Source organism: Mauremys reevesii, linkage group 5, assembly GCF_016161935.1.
Source record: "Mauremys reevesii isolate NIE-2019 linkage group 5, ASM1616193v1, whole genome shotgun sequence".
Classification (NCBI taxonomy): domain Eukaryota; kingdom Metazoa; phylum Chordata; order Testudines; family Geoemydidae; genus Mauremys; species Mauremys reevesii.
The window spans coordinates 137,528,010-137,549,946 of NC_052627.1; the positions used below are offsets into that span (position 1 = coordinate 137,528,010).

Here is a 21,937-nt window from a genome sequence, read left to right on the forward strand (position 1 = left end):
TTAAAAACCTCTAAGGAAGGAGATTCCACCACCTCCCTAGGTAACCCATTCCAGTTCTTCACCACCCTACTAGTGAAAAAGTTTTTCCTAATATCCAACCTAAACCTCCCCCTCTGCAACTTGAGACCATTACTCCTTGTTCTGTCATCTTCTACCACTGAGAACAGTCTAGATCCATCCTCTTTGGAACCCCCTTTCAGGTAGTTGAAAGCAGCTATCAAATCCCCCCTCATTCTTCTCTTCTGCAGACTAAACAATCCCAGTTCCCTCAGCCTCACCTCATAAGTCATGTGCTCCAGCCCCCTAATCATTTTTGTTGCCCTCCGCGGGACTCTTTCCTTTTTTTTCACATCCTCCTTGTAGTGTGGGGCCCAAAACTGGACACAGTGCTCCAGATGAGGCCTCACCGAGGTCGAATAGAGGGGAATGATCACATCCCTCGATCTGCTGGCAATGCTCCTACTTTTACAGCCCAAAATGCCGTTAGCCTTCTTGGCAACAAGGGCACACTGTTGACTCATATCCAGCTTCTCGTCCACTGTAACCCCTAGGTCCTTTTCTGCAGAACTGCTTTCTAGCCATTCGGTCCCTAGTCTGTAGCAGTGCCTGGGATTCTTCCTTCCTAAGTGCAGGACTCTGCACTTGTCCTTGTTGAACCTCATCAGGTTCCTTTTGGCCCAGTCCTCTAATTTGTCTAGGTCCCTCTGTATCCTATCCCTACCCTCCAGCGTTTATCACTCCTCCAAGTTTAGTGTCATCTGCAAACTTGCTGAGAGTGCAGTCCATGCCATCCTCCAGCTCATTAATGAAGATATTGAGCAAAACCGGCCCCGGGACTGATCGCTGGGGCACTCCACTTGAAACCGGCTGCCAGCTAGACATGGAGCCATTGATCACTACTCGTTAAGCCCGACCATCTAGCCAGCTTTCTATCCACCTTATAGTCCATTCATCCAGCCCATACTTCTTTAACTTGCTGGAAAGAATACTGTGGGAGACTGTATATAAAGAGTGCCAGTGCCAGAGATGATGGAGTGTCCAGGATTTCTGGGTTTGTGGATCCTGGGTAGCAGATAGAATAACCCTGGTCAGGGCTCTAAGGGTGTGTTGATTTGTTCCGGTGCTAGTGTAGGGAGTGTCCTGAGTAGATGATGCAGTTTCTTAGTATATTCCTCAGTGGGATCTGAGGAAAGTGGCCTGTAGAATTTGGTATTGGAGAGTTGTCTGGCAGCCTCCTTCTGGTAGACTCCTGAGGGTCACAATGACAGTCTGGACCTATACATAGAATGCTTCTGCCGACATGCACAAGCAGAAAATGTGGAAAAACATCACTTGCCTCATAACCTAAGTCGTGCAGAATGCAATGCCATCGACAGCCTCAGAAATAACCCTGACATTATAATCAAAGAGGCTGATAACGGAGGTGCTGTTGTCATCATGAACAGGTCTGATTACCAGAAGTCAAGAAAATCATTATTTATTGGGTGATTGTGAAACAATAACTCCACAATCCAAGGAATTTATTCAGTGACAGACCTGGAAACATACAAATTACAGAGCCAGCCACACTGAGCGGCATAAGGGCAGCTGTCGCTGCTACAACCAGAAATATCACAGCAAGACAAAGCGTCCCTGCGATGCACATCCCATGCGGCCCCCTCCAGTGCACAGGGCTCCTCATCGGCAGGTGGCTGGAAAACATGCTCCATAGCTTGGAAATTAAGGCGCTTTCTCAGGTGCTGGGACCTGCATGTCACAGCCCAGCCTGTCCATGGGCCTGCTTACAAATCCACCTAGAAGGCAGAGTGCAGTTGTAATCATTCCACAAATTCCGCTTTCTTGGCTCGGTGTGAACACAGTCTTCTCCACCATCCTTCTCCGGATCGTGATTGTTTGGCTCATTCTCCGCCCAGAACCTACGGATCAGAGTGTTAATGTCTCAGGGGAGAACCACAGCCAATTCCTGAGCTCAGTTCTGCTCTGTGGACTCTGTTGTTGGCAGGGGACCAAGACACCCAGCAATGACGCGGTGAAGCGACGCACCCCCCGGCCACCCCTCAGAGTTCTCCACAGCTCTTGTGGCCATGGTAACGAAGGGCTTCTGACAGCCGGGGGTAGCACCTGCCCTACGCCTGACAGGCCAGCAAAGAGCCAAAGTCAGTGTGTGGCTCCAAACGCTGAGCAGCAGCAACTCGGATCTCAGTGCCCAGAACCAGAGCAGGTGGCACAGCACGTCCCAGGCACCCCCGAGATGGGAACGCAGGAACGGGAAGAGAGGGCAGCGGGGGCCAGTCATTAACTTCTCCCTGGCCCTGCTTATGGGCCTCGCCCACAGCCCCCTGAGGTCACTGCACCGACTGCAGCTGGCTCCGGCCATGCCCCCAGCCCCACAGCCTCCCCGTGCCCAGCCTGACCGAGGGGAGAGCGCAGCGCAATCCCAAGGAGAGCGGGAACCTGCCGCTCACTCCAGACTCCCCTGGCTGCACTGAGTCGACTTGGGGCCAGATCCTCAGCTGGTGTAAATCCCTGTGGTTCATTCAAGTCAATGCCGAGTTACCTAGGGGAGGCTCTGGCCCTGGGTCTCAGTGGGCACTGAACACACACTCCGTGTTGAGGCTCCTGCTCTAAGCAAAGGGGCATTAGCAGAAATTCCTGAGAGGATTCACTGCCATCGTGGCAGCGCCCGGGGGCCTCCCTCAGGATCGGGCCCACTGTGCTGGGTGCTGCATAGACACCAGGGGCCGCACAGACGCTGCCCGAAAGAGCTTGTGACCAAACATGTAACAAATAATCACGTCTCTCACCCCCTGCTTGCGTCTGCTCTGTATTCTGTGCCGTCCACCCAGCGCCAGCTGCCTTCTGTCTCCCGGTCGGTGAGTCCAATCCAGTGATCTTGTCCCTTGGTCTCGTTGGAGAGAAACTCCTGCACAACACAGTTTGCAGCATGTGCAGGTCACCCAAGAGAGGCTGCAGGATGCAGCCGCAGCTGCCTGGGCTGAACAGATTTTGAGGGAGAGGAAAGGGCGTCTGGTGGTGTGAGCAGGGCACTGGGCAGCGGGAGACGCGGTGTCCTGCCCCCAACACTGACAGTGACTAGCTGGGAGACCCTGAGGGAGCCCTGGAGCAGCTCTGTGTCTGTGTCTGCATCTGTATCTGCCTGGGGCTAACAGCAGGGACCTGTCTCAGAACACTCCCCCCACGGCCCCCTCAGAGCTGGGCTGCGGCAGGTACTGACGGGCACCTCAGAGTTCACACCAGCCCCTGCCCTTGCAGGAGGCAAAGCTCGGAGCAGACAACTGGGTGCAAAGTCTGGCCCTGCCGGAGGGTGGGATTTTCCTCCTCCGAAAGTGCCGCAGAGGCCTGGGATGAGGGCTGCAGTGGGCACGTGGGGAGAGAGGATTCTCTGAGAGGTGCATGGTCCCTTGCACACAAGCCTTCCAGATACAGGCTTCTACATTGTCCAGCAGGAGCTCAGGCCTGGGGAGAGGGATCAAAGGGGTCCTCACTGGGAAAGGCCATTGGGTTTGCAGGAAATGCTACATGGGAAGTAGGGAAAATCAGAAATGAGCCTGACCCCAAATCCCCCTCCCCCAGCACCCCAGACTCTGGGAAGTCCAGATCCTGGCTCTGTTCCTCTGCCACATCTCTGCTTTTCAACTGATGAGTGAAACCCTTGAGTCAGGTTCCAAGGCTTCGCATCCCTTGCGGGATAATTTGCCACAAGACACATCAGAGATTTGCAACCTCAGCTGCCACCTTCCACCTCTTTCTGGTGTGAAACAAGGCACTGACCCATTATCCAAGCCCCTAGGAGCTTCCTGCGCTCACCTGTTCCGCATGGGAGGAGACAGAGGTCAGGTGCGAGTCCTGAGACACACAGAACTGCTCGGCCTCGTCCACGACTTTTTCATGTGAAAAGTAATAGAGGTTCCCATTGAAAACGTCCAGCCCCTGGAGACCTTTGTCAGCACGTCACCTAGGAGCAGAGACTGAGGTGAGAAGCCCAGGCTAACGTCACAGGGACACACACAGTGAGCTCAGGGTTTCTAGTGCTGCATTTCTCTTCCCCTTCAGCTGCCCCCAGCCCAGGGAACTTCTGAGTGGGTGCTCCCATTAGGCTAACGAGGCCTAGGGTGTAATTTAACGCCACACCGATCACCACGGTGTGGGCCCAGGTGCAGCCACCGGTGATTTTCAATGGAAGAGAACTCGGTGCTGGAGAAAGTCGCTGCGTTGTCAGTCTGGGAGCCTGAAATCCTCCGTTCATCCTCGGCACCAGAAGAAACGGCACCAGCCAGCACTGCAGCTAGTACTTACTGCAGCGACCTTGCATGGCTGCTTGCGCTGCACTGACGTTGTCCAGCTGGATCTGGATTTCTCCATACGCTGCACTGACTTTACCCAGCTGGGCTTTCAGCTTCCGGACTCCTGCCTGCGCTTCATCCAATAGCTGCAGAGCTAGAAGAAAGTCACAGCGATGTCAGTGGAGACGCAGAACACTTGATTATCAGCACGTGCAGTAGAGTAGCACCTGCCGGCCCTTGTGTGCCAGGTGCTGTACGGACAGGAGGGGACAGTCCCTGCTCTCAACAGCTCACAGTCAAAATACACACGAGGTGGGAGAAATAAAGGATGATTTTCCTGCAGGGGAACTGAGGTGCAGGGAGAGGTGCCCAAGATCACACAGGAAGTTTGCAGCAGAGCTGGGAATTGACCCCAGCTCTCCTGAATTCTAGCCCTGTCCCCCGAATCTCCCCAGCCACCTCTTCACAATCGCTCCCCCCTTGTGAGCTGTGAGCGGGTCCCCTGCAGCATGGGGCAGAGCTGGGGCTGCAAGAACATCCATGGCCCCGAGCCCTGGCCCCGGGCTCCAGGCCGGGATTTTGAACAGCCCAGCGTTCAGGCGAGTTCTGTGCCGGGGTTTAGTTCAGGCCCATTTTCTGACTGGACGCTGAATAACCTGATCCATGGACGGGTTTGTAGGTGCAGCCCTGTGCCCGACAGACAGACAGTTGTGAGACGTGACCACAAGGGGGCGCTCTGCCTCCAGCAATGGGACTGTGGCAGGTACCCAAATTATTGGAGCTGCACAGGGAGGGCTCCAGGACTGGGGGGGAAATGGAGACCCACGAGTGCAGCTCCACTGACGTCCTGCTTACACCAGGGTCTGAATTCGGCCCTGTGTGTCTCATGAGCTGCATCCGTCTTTCCCGCCAATGCAACCCTGACAATACAGGGGCCAAGGTGAAAACTATGGAGCGAAGGGAGCAACAGTGAAAGGATGGAAGATGGTGACCACTAGGCATCCTGCGCAGGAGCATGGGGCGGATGCAGCCAGCCTGCCACTGCCAGGAAGGGAGCTAGGAGGGAGCCAGGAGCAGCCACCCGTCCCTGGGAACAGAGCCTCCGCTGGCAGAGGAAGGTGCAGAGCAGCAGCTCATTAGACAGGGGACGGGACCACCTGGCAGGGAAGTCTATGGAGAGGAGCAGGAGGATGCCAGGCACCCACCATCCCTGTAGGCAGGAGAGTGCTCAGCTTCCAGGCCAAGGGAGGGGAGCTGACCCACCCTGATGCCTAAGACCCTCGTCCTGCGACTTACTGTCCGAACCCTTTGCTGACGCGTCCGAGGCGTTGTCAGGCTGCAGAGAGACTTGGAGCTTCTGCACCGCTTCTTCAACCGCTTGCAGCTTGCTCTGTGCCTGGAGATCTAGAAATCACACGTCTGCAGGTCAGCGACCGAACCGAACTGCGGCTGGAGACCAGCCATGCGCAGAGAAGGAACATGATCCGAGTGCGAGGCTGTTCTCTATGACGTCTTTTATTTTAATCTTGGACAGCTTCCCTCCCGAGGAGGGACACCGGCACAGCCAAGGCCCCGTTCGGGGCTCTCTCCTGGTGTATGTCACAGAGCAGTGACCTGGAGCGGCCGGCTTCAGCCTCATGAGACGTGGCTCCCTCCTGCTCCTCGCCCGGGCCCGGCTGCCAGGGAGAGCGGCAGAATGTGCTGGGGGGAGGCGCAGCGGGAGAAGGACAGAGCCCCCCGCAGGTAAATCTGGCAGGGTGGGGAGTGCATGGTGGTCCTGGGCTGGGCACAGGGGTCGCTGGGCACAGGAGACACGTGGGGCGGTCACGTGTCCTCCCCTTTAGATTGTGGCCCCCCAGTACGGGGAGGCACCAGTCGTCTTTGCCACTCACTGCCCCTAAGGAACAGGGGCTTGTCTCCCCTCTCCTCCAAGAGCTCTCCACTCCAGCTCCCTGTTTTCAGCTGTTTGCTGGCTCCAGGGCAGGGACAGGGCAGGGACAGAGCAGGGAATTAAACCCAACAATCTGAGCTTAGAAAGTTTGTGCTAGTATCAAACCAGCAGGGCAAGATCTTACAGCTCCATTCAAACTCCCTGGAGCAGGAGATTTATTTGGAGGGACAGACTGGAAACGCAGTTGGTATTCTGCTGAAATGTGGAGGTGTCCCCCTCCCCTCCAGTTGACCTAGCTGGCCTGTATGGAAGTTGGCATACGTTGGGCATGGAGCTGCAGTTGAACTTACCTAGAAGTATCACAGCAAGGAGGGACGTGGCCAGGGCCAGACCCAGGAGGAGAAGGACAGCAGTGACGATGATTCCCTGTGCCCTGTGCCACCAAAGGACCGATGTCTCAGGAGGGTTTCCTTGAAGGAGAAGAAGAAACGTATCCATGGAAAGTTACAGCTCAGATGCCATTGACCGAGGAAACTCCACCCCCAGAGCCAATAACTGTTCCGTAACACCATCCTCTTTGGAACCGCCTTTCAGGTGGTTGAAAGCAGCTATCAAATCCCCCCTCCCTCTTCTCTTCTGCAAACTAAACAATCCCAGTTCCCTCAGCCTCTCCTCATAAGTCATGTGCTCCAGCCCCCTCATCATTTTTCTTGCCCACTGGACTCTTTCCAATTTTTCCACAACCTTTTTGTAGTGTGGGGTCCAAAACTGGACACAGTACTCCAGATGAGGCCTCACCAATGCCGAATAGAGGGGAATGATCACGTCCCTCGGTCTGCTGGCAATGCCCCAACTTGTACAGCCCAAAATGCCTTTAGCCTTGGCAACAAAGGCACACTGTTGACTCATATCCAGCTTCTCCTTTGTCGTTGCATAGAGCCTAGCTGAGCTCAGTGCGTAGCTGCCGCTGTCTGCAGCTGCACCCTCCACTTCCATCAGCCCCATCTCCCTGCCTGTCTCCTGACCCTTCCACTGCATCTCTTATGTGTTCAAATCCAGAACAGCTGCCACACGGCATCTGGATTGCACTGAAACCAAAGGGGATAAACAGGCCCTTGTTCAGCTGAGACCTGTACAACCAAACATAAGAATGTGAAAACGGCCAGACTGGGTCAGACCAAAGGTCCATCTACCCCAGCATCCTGTCTGCGGACAGTGGCCAGTGCCAGGTGCCCCAGAGGGAATGAACAGAACAGGGAATCATCAAATGATCCATCCCCAGTCGCCCATTCCCAGCTTCTGGCAAAGAGGTTAGGGACACCATCCCTGTCCATCCTGGCTAACAGCCAATGATGGACCTGTCCTCCATGAACTTCTCTAGGAACTCTGTTGTGGTCCTGGCCTTCACAATATCCCCTGACAAGGAGTTCCACAGGTTGCATTTTGTGAAGAAATACTTCGTTTTGTTTGTTTGTTTTAAACCTTCACTTGGTGACCCCTAGTTCTTGTGTTATGAGAAGGAGTAAATAACACTTCCTTATCTACTTTCTCCACACCAGTCATGACTTTATAGATCTCAGTCATATTCCCCCTTAGTTGTCTGTTTTCCAAGCTGAAAAGTCCCAGTCTTATTAATCTCATCTCATATGGCAGCCGTTCCATACCCCTAATCCGTTTTCTGAACCTTTTCGAATTCCAATATATCTTTTTTGAGATGGGGCAACCACATCTGCACGCAGTGTTCAAGACGTGGGTGTACCATGGATTTATACAGAGGCAATAGGATATTTTCTGTCCCTTTCTTAATGATCCCGAACATTCTGTTCGCTTTTTTGAAGCCGCTGCACATTGAGTGGATGTTTTCAGAGAACTGTCCACAGTGACTCCAAGATCCCTCTCTTGAGTGGAAACAGCTAATTCAGACCCCATCGTGTTATAAGTACAGTTGGGATTATGTTTTCCAATGTGCGTTACTTTGCATTAATCAACATTGAATTTCATTTGCCATTTTCTTGCCCAGTCACCCAGCCAAAGCCCTGAGAGGGGCCCCTTGTGCTGGGAGCTTTAGGAAAACAGCCTGGTCCTTATCTCAGCACTTCCAGCTCCATTTGCTCCTTGTCCTTGGAGGAACAGGCTCCCTTCCCTTCCCTCCCCATCCCCGAGCCCTGGGGAAAACCCTTCTCTGCTAACACAGCTACATCTCCCTGCCCCTGCTCACGGTTAGACGCGTGTGCTCGGGCAGGGAAGGGGCAGAGGGTAAGGAAAGGAGGTGTCACTGTGAAATGGGGGGATGAGAGGGAGCTGGACCCCAGAGATGGGGGCTGTGAGGATTCGACCCTGGTGATCTCCTCCTGGGAGAGGCTGATGGTGGCAGTGAGCTGGGGAGGGGGAGCCTGGCTGGCTTTTATGGCCAGCCCATGGCACTGCGCTGCCCGGCAGGAGGCTGGGATGCTGTGCAGGGACTCCCATCTCTCCCCCTGTGCCCTTCTCCCGCTGGGGACTGGCAGGGGAGAGAACGCACTGGGAAGCACTGACCGAGCACCCTCGCCCACTGCCCGTGGTGCTGTCTGGCCAGCACAAGGCTGAGCTCTGGGTTCGTGGTCAGTGGAGCAAGCGGTCGCTGCCCAGGACGCTCTGCAGAGACCACAAAGCCAAGGAGAGGCCAGCGGGAGTCCAGGGTCTGGTGCAGCCTCTTGTGTTTACCTTTGGGCTGGGGAGCAGCTTCCATCATCTCCATGTTCTCATAGATACCCTCATCCGCCATTGTCCTGCCTTCGCGCTGAGCCGAGCCCCTGATGACTGGCCTGTGGGTCCTTTCTGCAGCCTGCTGGGTTAGAGCCTCCCTCTGACAGCAGCCCTGGCCCAGAAATAGAAATGGGAAGTGATGCCTGGTGGTTGGATGAGGGAAGGAGGGGTAGTGGGAGGTGTGGAGATAAGAGATGGTTGCACGGGGGAGGGAGGTGGAGGGGGAGGGCATGGAGGGCAGAGACAGGTGGATGGGGGAAGGAGGCGTGAGGGAAGCGGATGACAGCGCTCTGTCGGCAGCGCCTGGCCATAGGTGCTGGATCTAGGGGGGCTGCCGCACCCCCTGGCTGGAAGCGGTTTCCATCACATGCAGGGTTACAGTTCGGTTCTGTGGCTCTCCGCACCCCACTATTCACATTGTTCCAGCCCCCTGGGCCCAGCCTTTCATGGCCCCCTCTTGCGGGTGGGGCTCTGGCGAGAGCGTAAAGGCATCATCCCCGTGCGCGGCGCGTGCGATTGGCTGTCGGAGGTCGTGCAGCAGAGGGGCTGGGCCTGGGGAAGCCTGGGCCCTCTCCCCTCCTGGGATACCCCCAGCTCCGCCCCAGCCATGGCATCCTGCTCTGTGTCCTGGGCCCACTTGTGTTGTGGGGCCTCCAGCATCATCCCGCTGAAGCACGGTGAGGGGCAGGCTGGGGGCAGTGTGGGGCCAGGCCTGTGTTCTGCTCCTTGCCTCCGGACCATGTCCTCTCCCCCCCGACCATGACGCCCTGGGCAGTCACCCACATCGCCCGCCCCGAAGGCCGGCCCTATCCTGGGGCATCCACGACTGTCCAAATCTGCATCTTGTTCCTATGTGTGACCATCCACGGGTGGGATTTCTGCTGGCCAAAGAGACAGACCCTGCTCGCTGCTCCGGCGGTAACATGGGATGAGAGGGGGCACGTGTGGAATCAAAGGTTAGCGTGTTACACAAGCACTCCTGGTGAGTACGAGCAGCACTGGCACAAGCAGCCAAGTGGGCACATGCCCAGCGATACACAAACGTTGGTGGCTGAACGCCGACATGACTTTGTAGCGTAGACACGGCCTCGGTCGCCATCTCTGGGGCTGTACAGGAGGTTTCCAGGAAGGACAAGCAGCCTTGCTGGCTTTTTCCTCTCCACTGATGACTCCCAGTTTGTCGAGTTTTGCTGGGAAACTTCCCCAGCCAGGCTGAGTTCAGTCTCCAGCTTCCTAGGTGAGACCAGTCCCCACATGCTCAGCTCTGCTCTGGCTGCGAGTCCAGGGCTGCTGCCTGCTGGGGGGGTGTCTGGGCGCTGGGCTAGGAGACGACAGTTTGCAGTTTAGTGTAGTTGTGTAACCTGCACCTTGAGCCCTGCACCCCTTTGTGGGGAGGGGAAATCCTGGGACCGACGCAGCCTGACTCCTGCCTGAGGAGGATCCCGGCCAGCAGAGACCAGCCCCTCTGCAGTGACCGAGGGGTCCAGAGTCAGCTCTGACCCGGAGAGTCCAGAGGGGGGACACATACATTTGGACCCCCCCCCCCCAGAGACTGGGACATGATCAGTGTGAGGTCAGAGGGGAATGCTCGGAAGGTGTGGCCCAAACTCCACACGTGAGTGTTGTGTTGTTACCTTGCACTGAAGTACATGTAACAGTAACAGCACCTGGAGTCTCTGTAAGGAACCCCACAGATTTACTGCCGAACCGGGCTGCTGAAGGGCCTGAACAGTGTCCCACATACTGTCTGCGAGGGGCTGTGTGTGTGTTAAACGTTCGCTCACTAAGAAATTGTCTGGGACTCTCTGAGCTGACTGGCAGCTGTTGTTAACCCCTACAGGCAGGGGCTGGTACCGTAGCTCTGAGCTTCAATTCTGTGCAATACGTTTCTTTTTTGAAGCCCTGAAAAGACAGAGCTCAGGCCTGCGCTTCAGCAGGGAGTTGTGTTGAGGGGCAGGGAAGGGGGGTGTCACGGTTACACATAATTCTGCCTCTGCCTCCCCCAGGGCATTGCATCTGTGTCCTGTTGCAGCCCGGCCTGACTCCTGGCAGCGGCTTCCCCCTCCCCTGCCAGGTGGGTGGTGTCAGGGGCGGGCTGGCCCTTTTAGGGAATTTGGGCTCAGCCCCATCAGTGTGCAGTTAGCCCCCACCTCAGTGATGGTTTGGGATGCTGGCTGGATCAGACATCAGGTGATGGTAGCCTGGGGTAGGGGCAGGGCTGCTTGTAAAATGGAGCCTGCTGTCTCACAGAGGGGAGACAAGGGGCTCAGAAAGACATAGGGGGCTGGTGGGTGAGGCCCAGAGTCTTGCAAGGAGCTGGTAGAGCTCCCTCACTCAGAGAGAGCTGGTGCCTGGTGCCCTGATAGACGGGTAAAGAGCAGAAAGAGACCTGTGGAGGATCCAGACGGGATCCTGGGAGCACCTTCCCCCACACCAGCCAGAGGGAAAGGCCTGGCTGGAGCTACCTGACTGAGGGCCAGGAGCCAACCCTTAAGGCCTGGTTGTCACTGCAGAAGAGGGACCTTAACTCAGAGAATCATAGAACCATCGAGTTAGAAAAGGCTGCAAGGGTTGTCTAATCTAACCCCTGCCAAGTTGCCAGGTTTGCTGTGTCTAAACCATCCCAGACAGTCAGCGAGCCTTTGAAACCCTCCAATGACAGAGCTTCCACAACCTCCCTAGGCATCTGTTCCATTAACCTCCTGTTCTTACAGTGAGGAAGTTTGTCCTAAGATTTAATCTCGATCTGCTGTGCTGTAGTTTGAACCCATAGCCCCTTGTCCTGCCATCTGTGGCAAAAGAGAACAACTTTTCTCCATCTTTCTTATGTCAATCTTTCAAGTGTTTGAAGCCTGCTGTCATATCCCCAACTAGTCTCCTCTTTTCCAAACCAAAATACCCAGTTCCTTCAGTCTTTGCTGAGACACCTTGCATTGCATTCCATCCCTCTGACCATCTGTGTCCACCTCTGGATACTCTCCAGTTTCTCTACATCCTTTCTATACATTGGTGACCAGAATTGGACACAGTTCTCCAGCTGAGGCCTACCCAGCACTGAGTAGAGTGGTACTGTCACCTCCTGTGACTTGCATGCGAGGCCTCTGTTAATGCAACCTAAAATTGCATTTCTTTTTTCTGAAACAGCATCGCATTGCTGACTCACGTTGAGGTTGGGATCCAGCACAACTCCCCGGTCCTTTTCAGCAGTGCTGCTGCCAAACCAGTTTCCCCCCATTCTGTATTTGTGTATTTGGTTGTTCTTCCCTATGTGCAGCACCTTACGTTTGTCTTTGTTAAATTTCATGTTGTTGTCTATAGCCCAGTTCTCCAATTTAGCAAGATCCCTCTGAATTTTAGCTTTGTCCTCCAAAGTGTTGTAACCCTTCCCTCCTAGCCTTGTGTCACCTGCAAACTCGATCCGTGTGCTCTCACCTACACTCAGTGTATGGGGAGATTTTGGCAAACCAGTGAAGTGCCTGAAACCACTATGGCTTAGTGCTAAAAGCAGGGTGTAAAGTGGTCATGCAGCAGGCTTAGCTTGACCAAGGAAGGAGGGGAGGGGGTTTTTGGTCCCACAGAAAGGGCAGCTTGACCCCATGTCCTTCCTGATAAGAACTGTGTTGAAGTTGCTGATGCAGGCATTTTAGAGGAGCAGGATGTGCCCTCAAGAATGTTTCTGACAGAGTCTCAAGGCTGCAAACTCTGGGAAAAAACCCCACCTGATTATTGATTAATCAGAAGGAAGCCTCTTGCTGGGCCATTGGAATTGCTTGCTGAACAAGTTTTGTTTAAGGGACATGTCATTGTGTTATAAAGAAGGGGAAAAACTTTGAGGTAGGGGGACCCTTCAGGACTGGTCTCTCCCTCTGGAAGCATCTTGTGTTCCCCACTGTCAGACAGGCTGCCGCTGTGCCACTCGAGAGCCACACTCAGCTTCGGTAATTATCGAGGGGTGGGGATGTTTTACTAACCTGTTGCGGACGTGTGTGAGTGCTTGAGACTAAGTAAAGTTTAGCTTGAAGTGAAAGCACTCTTGTGTTGTCCTGTTTGTGCAGCCATCTATCGGTCAGATGCCCCGGACGGCCGTGTGTCCCGTGATTTATTTCTGACACCACCTCACACTGGGTAAACGTTACCAAGAGCTTTGGGTTGAAAGGACCCCGGGTAACAGAACTTGGAGGCCCGAGTGAGGATTGGTAGAGAGGAAGGAGATGGGTGGTACAAAGAGTTTGTAGTTTGTCCATTGCAGTAGGAGGTAAAAGACGACAGGGTGGGGTCGCTCCCTACAAGTTCCTGTGTCGCAGTTCGCGAGTTAATTTCTGGATACAGTCCGTTACTGGGACTCAGAACTCAGGCTGATTGTCTGCTCGCGTGGAGAAATTATGTCCAGAGACAGGGAACCAACTCCAGGACACAACCCCAAAGATCAGAGCTGCCAGACCTTAACACTCTGTCAATGACACCGTGGAGAAACTGGAGTCCCCCAGATGGACCTGGCCATCAAGAAAAGTTCATCTGTCTTATTGGGAGCGCTGAGCCCTGTATGTGTCGCATGTGCAGTCTGTTTTTGGTGGTTGTTAAGAAATAGAGGTTATGTAGGATGTTACTGTGCAAGACTCTTTCCCTGGTAAAAGACCCTGTAAACCCACAAAAGATTAAGCCCTGAGTCCACAAGGAAAGGGTGTTTGCCCTGAGTCCACAGGGACAGGGTATTTGCCCGGAGCCCATGGAGGGGTAAAGTTAGGTGCTTTTCGCCTGGAGTCCTAGGAACTGGGGAAAAGTGGGTGTCCTTGAATGTGTGAGTAACAGAGAATTTTGTGCAGGTAAGAAGTTTGGTGGCGAGGCAGGCAGCCTAAGGTCTTTTGGACTGAACTGGTAGAGCCTAACAGCGTAAACAATAGCAAAGTACCTGGGCCTTGTGTCAGGAAGGGTCTCTGCCTGTCTGGAAGTATGGCCACCCCTGAGCATGTGTGAGGAAGGGACCTGGTGGGTGGGGGGGGTGGAGGGTGGTTAGTGGGACAAAGCCTGTGCCCCTGGGAAGGGGCGGTTCAGCGAGGAAAGCAGGATCAGGCCCAGACAAGCAGGCAGGCAACAGACAAGGAGATTGGAAAACAGGCTGGGAGCCCTGAGGGCAGAGTGGCAGGAGTAAGGGAAGGAGCAAGTCCCGGCCTGGGGAAGTCAGGTCCCTGGGGCAATACTGGGAATGGTGAAATGTGAGTTGATGGAGGCGTCATTCTGGGAGACAAACGAGTGAGTTAAGGGAAGAGAGTGAGAAGTTAATGCTGCAGAGGCTGGAGGGAATGAAGCAGTTGAACCTTGTGAAAAAGAAAAGTGTCACAGGAAGCGAATTCTTGGTGTCTTTGCAGCCGTTCTGAAGGGAAAATGGGCCCTTTTCCAAAGGAAGGTCTGTAAATAAGCCAGGCAATAAGACAATCTGCTCTGAATCATCTGACCAAACAATTTAGTCAAATTCGCTAGAAGAACATAAGGGGTTTCTATTGGAACTGACCTGCCCCACAACGTACAGCAATGTGATCTATGGGCAACTGTGTGAACAGTAAAGCAGTGTAAGGGATGTTAAGCAAAAGAGGATGGATGGATGTGTGTGTGTGTGTGTGTGTGTGTGTGTGTGTGTGTGTGTGTGTGTGTGTGTGTGTGTGAACATATTGTGTAAATATGTGGAGTGTTTCAATTGGTTTTTGTTTTGTTTTTAAATAACGCCACTAAAAAGCCATCTGAATCTTTCATTCAAAGTTGCAAAACTGCCAGACACTTTCTGCCAGACACAAGTAACTGGTGTTATTTGGCTTTGGTATTTAGCACTTAACCCTTAAGGTACCTCAGTGCTTTATAACATTCAATATCTCAAGTCGTGGCTGCAGCAGGGTCATCAAACCCAGGAGAAGGGAAGAAATTTTGGATCCTTTTTTTCTTTTTGGTAACAAAATAGCAGATAAGAGCTGTAGTAAAAGAAATAAGGAAAAAAGACAGTGCCTCTCTGGAGCAACAGCAGGGGTGAGGTGCACACAAAAAAGAAGCAACATTAGAAACACTGAGCCTTAAGGTGGCTCTGAATAATCAGATTGTAGTTCGATGAAGGTACATGAAAACTCTGTGAGCACAAAAGAAATAGTTACATCTTATGTAAAAGTTGATATGGCTAATATAATGTTATAGAAGTACAACTATGAAAGGAAGGTGCATTTTTCCCCAGGACATGTGCAGTGTAACCAAAAGGCTCAAATTATAACCCTCCAGAGGAAGGTGGAAAATCAAGTCAAACCTAAAAATATGAGAGGGACAGGTTAACCCCAAGTAGGAAAAAATATCCTTTTTCTGTGTGTATGCAGTGCTGAAATCTGAAGACAGGTACGAAAGGGGTCTGCTTATATGCATGATACCCCTACCTTTTAATTCACCAAAACCCCAAGGATATAATTACATTAAAAAGCCTATGCAAAGATTTCAAGAGAACATTGAACACACTGGCCTCAAAAACAAATTGTCTAAATAAAAGGCATGGTATAACAAGATACTTTTAATAGACTTGATCTTAATATTAAACACTGGGATAAATTTAATGTTAATAAGTACCCTGTAACAATGTATAGTGCGTATGATTTTTGGAAAAACCTCTAAGGTCATATCATAGAATCATAGAATCATAGAATTCAAGATCAGAAGGGACCATTATGATCATCTAGTCTGACCTCCTGCAAGATGCAGGCCACATAAGCCGATCCACCCACTCCTTAGCAAGTGAACCCTGCCCCATGCTTCGGAGGAAGGCGAAAAACCTCCAGGGCCATAGCCAATCTTCCCTGGAGGAAAATATGGTAATGATGCTTCTCATCTATTACCGGTGAATACACTTAAAGCTTAGCACAGCAGAGAAACATTACAAACTTGGTCTGCTGTATAAGAAGGCAAACCGAGGTGCACCACCTCATGAATGTAATGACTGAACAAAGACTCCTCTTTGTTTTTGCTGATACAGACTAACACGGCTACCACTCTGGAACCTGTCACCATGCAAGGCACTGAATTCAGCCGTATGAAGTGGAAATCCATCAACTTCATGAAAAAACTCGTGCAGATACAGACACACATCATCTTCCTTTCCAAACGCAAAGAAATGGACATAATACCAAAGGACTGAAGGTAAAGAATCCATTAAAATCAACATACCACACAGACTATGGTGAGAGATTGTGCCACACTCTCAAAGAAACTGCGGAACCACCTGATCAACATCCTATACAGCAAACCAGAGAGGATCAAGAATGAACTCTTATCTCCTTAGACTGACCTCACCCTTGGTAAAGCAACCCCCTTCCTGTCATGTGTTTACACCTGCTCCTCTATTTTTCACTTCATGCATCTGAGGGAGTGGGCTCTAGCCCACAAAAGCTTATGCCCAAATAAATGTATTAGTCTCTAAGGTGCCACAAGGACTCCTCGTTGTTTATGCTGATACAGACTAACACGGCTGCCGCTCTGAAACCGGTGGGATAATAATTCCCCCTAAATCCTTAGAAGGTAGGAGCCATTGAAACCTGGCCTGCCTATAGAATAAAACCACAGGAACGTATGAGGGTAATTCCTCTTTGTTGCCAGCAATCAGCAAGGATATTTGTAAAAGGAAGGGATATTTTAAGCAATAATCTGCCACCCCAAAAGGAGTAGAAATACGTTCTTTTTGTCTTTCAGAAAATCAGGAAAAGCTGGTACCAGCTGAGGAGCAACCCAGAATCCCATGGATATATTGTTGCGACAAAGATTGTGTTTTGTGTTTTATGTTTTGTCTTGTGTTGTTTGTCTTGTTGCTACCATTGTTGTGTACTGTCTTACAAAAAAAAAAGAAAAAAGAAAAAAAAGAAAATACTGCATTTGGCAGATGAGGCTTAATAACCAGTTTAACTGTATTTCCAGAAACCAATGCTGCAGAAGGGCGGAGGTCAAGAAACGCCAGCCTGTTAACAGAGAAACATCCTGAGGTGGTAATGGCTCATTTAAAGGCAAAATATGCATGAGATACAAGGTTTAGCTGTTGGGGGGAATAAAAGGATGGATAAATTTTTTTTTAAGGCACAAAGTGAAATTACCAAGGGAAAAAAGGGTATGTAAAAACACTGGTTACTCAAAACTAAGGGTATGTCTACACTATGGGATTATTCTGATTTTACAGAAACCGTTTTTTTTTAAAACAGATTGTATAAAGTCGAGTGCACGCAGCCACACTAAGCACATTAATTCGGCGGTGTGTGTCCATGTACCAAGGCTAGCGTCGATTTCCGGAGCGTTGCACTGTGGGTAGTTATCCTGTAGCTATCCCATAGTTCCCGCAGTCTCCCCCACCCACTGGAATTCTGGGTTGAGATCCCAATGCATGATGGTGCAAAAACAGTGTCGCGGGTGATTCTGGGTAAAAGTCGTCATTCAATCCTTCCTCCGTGAAAGCAACGGCAGACAATCAATTCGCACCCTTTTCCCCCTGGATTGCCCTGGCAGACGCCATCGCATGGCAACCATGGAGCCTGTTTTGCCTTTTGTCACTGTCACCATGTGTGTACTGGATGCTGCTGACAGAGGCGGTACTGCACTGCTACACAGCAGCATTCATTTGCCTTTGCAAGGTAGCAGAGATGGTTACCATCCTTATTGCACCATCTGCTATTGTAAATTGGCGATGAGATGACAGTTATCAGTCATTTTGCACCGTTTGCAATTGGAAATTGGCAATGATGGTTATCAATCCTTTTGTACCGTCTGCTGCTGTCATGGGTGCTCCTGGCTGGCCTCGCTGAGGTCGGCCGGGGGTGCATGGACAAAAATGGGAATGAGTCCCTGGGTCATTCCCTTCTTTATGTTTTGTCTAAAAATAGAGTCAGTCCTGCCTAGAATATGGGGCAAGTGTACTAGATAACCAGAGAGCACAGCTGCTCCGTGTCAGAGCCCCAGAGATCCCATGAAATGATGAGCTGCATGCCATTCTAGGGGGTGCCCCTGCAACCTCCACCCATTGCTTCCCTCCTCCCCCAACCCTCCTGGGCTACCATGGCAGTGTCCCCCCATTTGTGTGATGAAGTAATAAAGAATGCAGGAATACGAAACACTGACTTTTTAGCGAGATAAAATGAGGAGGCAGCCTCCAGCTGCTATGATAGTCCAGACAGCACATTAAAGGGTGGGGGGGGGGGAGAGGTGCGCAGCCTCCCGCTGCTGTGATAGTCCAGGGAGTACAGAATCTTTTCTTTAGACAAGAAGGGGTCGGGGGGGGGGGGGCTGATGGAGCTCAGCCTCCAGCTGCTATGATGAGGACGGTTACAAAGCATTTTGTACCATCTGCTGGAATGACCAGGAGTCATTCCTATTTTTACCCAGGCGCCCCCGTCCGACCTCACCGAGGCCAGCCAGGAGCACTCATGGGATGATGAGGACGGTTTTCCACTATTTTGCACCATCTGCCATCAGGAAAGATGCAGCACCGTCTAACAGCAGGATGCAGTAGACATACGGTGACATTGAAAAAGTCGAGAAACAATTTTTTCCCTTTTCTTTCACGGGGCGGGAGGGTAGATGAGAGATAGCCTGAACCACCACGGACAATGTTTTTGACGCTTCAGGCATTGGGAGTTCAGCCAAGAATGCAAATGCTTTTCGGAGACTGCGGGGACTGTGGGATAGCTGGAGTCCTCAGTCCCCGACCCCTCCCTCCCTCCATGAGCGTCCATTTGATTCTTTGGCTTTCCGTTACGCTTGTCACGCAGCACTGTGCTGAGTCCCTGCTGTGGCCTCTGTCTATCATAGCCTAGAGATTTTTTCAAATTCTTTGTCATTTCGTGTTCTGTAACAGAGCTCTGATAGAACAGATTTGTCTCCCCATACAGCGATCAGATCCAGTATCTCCTGTATGGTCCATGCTGGAGCTCTTTTTGGATTTGGGACTGCATCGCCACCCGTGCTGATCAGAGCTCCACGCTGGGCAAACGGGAAATGAAATTCAAAAGTTCGCGGGGCTTTTCCTGTCAACCTGGCCAGTGCATCTGAGTTCAGATTGCTCTCCAGAGCGGTCACAGTGGTGACCTGTGGGTTACTGCCTGAAGGCCAATACCGTCAAATTGTGGCCACACTAACACTAATCCGACATGGCAATACCGATTTCAGTGCTACTCCCCTCGTCGGGGAGGAGTATAGAAATCGATTTAAAGAACCCTTTATATTGATATAAAGGGCTTTGTTGTTTGGACAGGTGCAGGGTTAATTCGGTTTAACGCTGCTAAATTCAGCTAAAATGCGTAGTGTAAACCAGGCCTAAGACTTGCCAATTGTTACTTCTTAGTCAACTTCCAGCATGCAAGCCCAGCTGAATGCACCTGGGTGTTGTATGACACTGGATGTAAGGAAAGAAAAGCCATTGCCACACCTTCCCTGATTACTATAAGGGGCAGTACAGTATAGGCCCAGGGAAGGTAGAGCTGCCCTAATACTATCTCAGTGTGAACTACTGAAGATTATTGGAGTTCCCTGGCAGCCATGGGGGGTGGGCAGCCTACAGAAAAGGCTCCCAAGAAATGTACTGAACTGCTTTGGGTGGAACTGGATTAGAAGCTGGAGTGCAGGATGCTACTAACATAGAGGTATTGGCAAACTAACCAAGTTATGTTCATAAAGTAAATCATAATCTGTATGAGAATAAATGTTTCTGTCATTTTGTAGCAATCAGGGGATGTGAGTTTGACTTTCATGTACCCGGATTTCAATATAATCAGTTAAAAGTGTCTTATACTTTGTATTCTATTGTAACACCTGTACCTCTTGGAATGGATTTAACTGCCTTACAAACATTGCTTGTACACCCTGATTTACAGAACCAGCTAGATACTGCAAAACAGGAAGGGCGCAGAGTCATGGTCACCGTGCATCAGAATGCCCATGGAATTAAACAGGTATTTGCCAGAATTGGCCAAGACCTGTCACACCACTGGTGGGAAGTGTTATTGGGATGGTCCCCCACTGGCACATCCTGAATTTGGCCCTACACCCCATCATAGTAATCTTGGGGTCCCAGTTAGTAGTGGTTTTTGTTACCAGCCAAATGACATGCTGGACCTGGCACAAAATCCGGCAGTGGCAAGTCCCCCGACAGATGAGTCAGTGGCTACTGCCACCGGCACTCGTACTCCCGGGAAAGGAGGTTAAAATGATCACTTGTCAGTGCTATGCTGGTGTGCTAAGTATGGGATGCCAACAAGAAGACAATTTGCTCAGTCTCGGTTAAGAGCCTTGAGCTTTCGTTGGATCTCAAGGCAGGTGCATCCAGAAAAGGTGTGGCGGCGACCATGTAAAGGCCCCCTTGGGTGAAAGGTGACCTTTAAAGAGGGGAACTGTAGGGGGAGATTTTGGCAAACCAGTAAAGTGCCTGAAACCACTATGGCTTATTGCTATAAGCAGCCAAGGCAACAGGCCGTAAAGTGGTCATGCAGCAGACTTAGCTTGACCAAGGCAGGAGGGGAGGGGGTTCTGGGTGCCACAGAAAGGGCAGCTTGACCCCATGTCCTTCCTGAGTAGAATTGTGTTGAAGTTGCTGATGCAGGCATTTTAGAGGAGCAGGATGTGCCCTCAGGAACGTGTCTGACAGGGTCTCAAGGCTTCAAACTCTGGGAAAAACCCACACCTGGTTAATCCATAATTAGAAGGAAGCTTCTTGCTGGACCATTGAAATTGCTTGCTGAACAAGTTTTCTTTAAGGGACATGTCATTGTATTATAAATAAGGGTGAAATGTTTGAGGTAGTGGGACTCTTTGTGATGTCCTGTTGTGCCAGCCATCTAGCAGTCGGACAGTCACATCTCCCCTGATTTATTTCCTGACACCACCTCGCACAGAGTAAACGTTACCAAGAGCTTTCGGTTGAAAAAACCCCGGGTAACGCCAGGTCATTATTGAAGATGTTAAACAACACTGGACCTAGAACTTGACTTAACAAACTTGAGGTAAACTCCTAGTGAAGACGAGGCCGTGTGTAGTTTTCATATAAGTTGTTAGCAAGTCAAGTTAAAGCCTGTGGAGGTGCCTAACAACTAACGTGACAAATATGACCTACCTTGTCTCCATGAGGTTTTAGCTTGAGTTAAGGGCAAACCTTTCTTCCCATCCAGACGAGACCATCCAGAGCTCAGGAGCGCTTCAGGGGACTGCTTAGCATGGCGAGAAAGACTTTCAATTAAAATTAGAATCTTTTGGTTAAACCCAAATGACAAAATCTCCTGCCACACAGAGTACAAAGAGAGCCCAAATGCACGTTCTCTTGACGTTAACACTAAGCTGGGGCGGAACTTGGTTTTAACAGGAAACCCCCCCTTTCCTGCTCTGAAAATATTTCTCACTTTGGCTGAGGATGCAGTAGGGCTGGGTTCTGCCATGCTAATCCACACTGGGTTATACCTTCCTCCACAAGCAGCCTCACTCATTTCAAAGGGACCAGCTGCAAACTAAGGTACTTCTCATAGTGAGTAAAAGGAAGAATCTCACCCTATGGCTTGGTCTACACTACAGAGTTGTGTTGAAAGTGGCAATTTTGCAACAAAAAAACTTCAAAAACAGACTTCAAAGAGAAACTGCTGAACTTGAATTAATATGCAAACTAGATACTATTAACTGTGGTCTAAACAAAGACTGGGAATGGTTGGGTCATTACACCAATTGAATCTATTTCCCTATGTTAAGTTCTCCTCACACCTTCTATGGGCCATCTTAATTATCACTTCAAAAAGTTTTTTTTCCTCGTGCTAACGATAGCTCATCTCAATTGATTAGACTCTGCCTGTTGGTATGCATACTTCCACCTTTTCATGTTCTCTGTATGTATAAATATCTCCTGTCTGTGTGTTCCATTCTATGCATCCGAAGAAGTGAGCTTTAGCTCACGAAAGCTCATGCTAAAATAAATTTGTTAGTCTTTAAGGTGCCACAAGTACTCCTGTTTTTTTTTGCG

The 21,937-nt window shown here is 51.1% G+C and overlaps 1 protein-coding gene and 1 long non-coding RNA gene across 2 annotated transcripts in view; both read right to left on the minus strand.

The window, feature by feature from the left end:
- The window catches only part of LOC120406479 (C-type lectin domain family 4 member K-like), a 150,434-nt gene that overhangs the window by 53,798 nt on the left and 74,699 nt on the right, over positions 1 to 21,937 (minus strand). The gene's annotated exons all lie outside the window — the stretch shown is intronic.
- LOC120406485 lies at positions 1,826 to 3,897 on the minus strand. The gene is made up of 3 exons (XR_005599310.1): positions 3,829 to 3,897; positions 2,805 to 2,923; positions 1,826 to 1,916 (listed from the first exon to the last, which is right to left on the minus strand). It is a non-coding gene; the product is annotated as an uncharacterized LOC120406485 (long non-coding RNA).